The sequence below is a fragment of the Ovis canadensis genome, chromosome 1, assembly GCF_042477335.2.
Source record: "Ovis canadensis isolate MfBH-ARS-UI-01 breed Bighorn chromosome 1, ARS-UI_OviCan_v2, whole genome shotgun sequence".
NCBI classification, from domain to species: Eukaryota; Metazoa; Chordata; class Mammalia; order Artiodactyla; family Bovidae; genus Ovis; species Ovis canadensis.
In genome coordinates, this window is record NC_091245.1 from 21,443,531 (window position 1) to 21,446,127 (window position 2,597).

The 2,597-nt window shown below is 41.9% G+C and overlaps 1 non-coding gene across 1 annotated transcript; it reads left to right on the forward strand.

Annotated features, from left to right (window-relative positions):
• Nucleotides 1-660: 660 nt before the first annotated feature.
• Nucleotides 661-767, forward strand: LOC138431316 (U6 spliceosomal RNA). Its single transcript, XR_011253615.1, has one exon. It is a non-coding gene; the product is annotated as a U6 spliceosomal RNA (small nuclear RNA).
• The last annotated feature ends 1,830 nt before the right edge of the window (nucleotides 768-2,597 follow it).

The following is a 2,597-nucleotide window of genomic DNA, read 5'->3' on the forward strand; positions in this document are numbered from 1 at the left end:
GCCTCGTGTCCTGGGGTCGCAAAGAGTCAGACACAACTGAGCAACTGAACAACAACTTGTCACAATTAGAGAAAAGCCTGTGCAGCAACAAAGACCCAGAACAGCCAAAAATAAATACGTAAATAAGGAGACAAAACTTAGCCCAAATGCCACCTCCTCCATGAAGCCTTCCATAGCTCACCTTTGAATTCCCAGAGCACTTTGCTAGTTATTCTCTAGGGCCTGCTCTGCTTTTTATGACTGCTGTTAACATACAGATGTACTCTCCCCCATGGGACAGTAGGTATCTTAAGAAAGTCTTACCATCTAGTGTGCAGCACACAGTAGGTACTGGTAATCATTAGTTATTGATGCACAAACTGCCACAGACAGATTATAGGCTAATGAGAGCATGAATCAGAAGAGAACTGGGATAGAGGGGGAATCACTAACCACTATCAAAAAAGAATGGTCAACAAGGTCAAAGGTGTAACTGTCTTAATGACAACAACTTATAAGGCCTGGACCTTGTGCTACCCATCACATTTACTCATCATATCCACTCTGTTATATAGGTACTATTCTCATCTGAATTATTTAGATGAAAAATTGAGGCTCTGGCAGGGCAAATTCATTTTTTCAGCCACCAGCCTCGTTGGTGGTCTATAAACACATCTTACAGTGCTCACTTCGGAAGCACATATACTAAAACTGGAATGATACAGAGAAGATTAGCATGGCCCCTGTGCAAGGATGACATGCAAATTCATGACGCATTCTATATTTTTTTGTATTCTAACACATATGTATGGAATCTAGAAAAGTGGTACTGAAGAATTTATTTAGAGGGCAGCAATGGAGAAACACAGAGAATAGACTTATGGACACGGGGAGAGGGGAGGAGAGGGTGAGATGAACGGAAAGAGTAACATGGAAACTTACGTTACCATATGTAAAATAGATAGCCATATCTATGGCTCAAGAAACTTAAACAGGGACTCTATCAACCTAGAGAGGTGGGATGGAGAGAGAGATGGGAGGGAGGTTCAAAAGGGAGGGGATATATGTATACCTAAGGCAATGGCACCCCACTCCAGTACTCTTGCCTGGAAAATCCCATGGGCAGAGGAGCCTGGTAGGCTGCAGCCCATGGAGCCACAAGGAGTCGGACACAACTGAGTGACTTCACTTTCACTTTTCACTTTTGTGCATTGGAGAAGGAAATGGCAACCCACTCCAGTGTTCTTGCCTGGAGAATCCCAGGGATGGGGAGCCTGGTAGGCTACTGTCTATGGGGTCGCACAGAGTTGGACATGACTGAAGTGACTTAGCAGTAGCAGCAGCAGCATGGCTGATTAATGTTGAGGTTTGATAGAAAATAACAAAATTCTGTAAAGCAATTATCCTTCAATTAAAAAAAAAAAAAGCACACCACTTTACATCCTACCACCTCAGAGCCTTTACACTTGTTCTACCCTCACATGAAACATTCTTCCCCCAAGCATAGACAAGGCTTGCTGCCTCCCTTCTTATAGGTCTTTTATCAAATATCACATTATTAGGCTTCCTGTCTCCACCATATAAAAAGTGGCAAATAACTAACTCCCTGGCATTTCATTTCCCTCTCACTTGCTTTACCACTGTATCACTTATTTATATCCCTCATATTACACATTTTATTTTATTTTGTCTTATTGGCCACTCCCTGAGGCATGTGGGATCTTAGTTCCCTGACCAGGGATGGGAACTATGCCCCACCCTGCAGCAGAAGTATGGAATCTTCACAAGGGAAGTCCTTACATATTTTATTTATTTGGATATTTTCAATCTCTCCCCACTAGATTATAAATTTCAGTCACACTGGTCAGGGGCAAAGCCCAGATTGAAATCTAGTTCTGAATCCAAAGACAGATGACAAAATTATAGTCTTATGAGGCAAAGGAAATAGCTTTGGTCTTTATGGCCCTCAAAGACAAATGCCTTTGATCACAAAGGAAGCATTAAGGAAGCTGATTTCATCTTAATATGAGTACAGTATAGTTGTTAGCTGGAGTTCTCTCTGCCTCTTAAGAACCAAATTAGGGAATTCCGTGGCCGTTCAGTGGTTAGGACCCCACACTTTCATTGCTGAGGGTCCAGGTTCAATCCCTGGTCAGCGGACTAAAATTCCACAGCCAATTAGCCTAGCCAAAAAAGAAGGACAAACAAACAAAAACAGATATTAGTCAAACCCTCATTCCCTCAAATTCCCGGAAACATTCCCAAAGATTATTGGAAATCCCCGGGGCAATTACATTGCCATAATAACCCCTGTCTCTGCATTCCTGCTTCCACTATCTGAATTTAGCTTATGGATTGCCTCACATCCCCTGTGTGTTATCCTTGTCCTGCACCTGGTCCTCAATCCTTTGTCACCAAAACAATCGCTTGCTCCAGTGCTTTGTGACCAAACTTTACTGAAGATTCATGGGAAAGAGAGAACTTAGCACAGCTGCAGAAGACCTTTAAAATTTAGTATTAGATTTATTGTTCTTAAAAGCCTTTCTGGTACTATGCCATATTATTTGACTTTCCTTTCTCTTCTTTCTCTCCAGCTTTCTCTTTAACAAACAAACAAA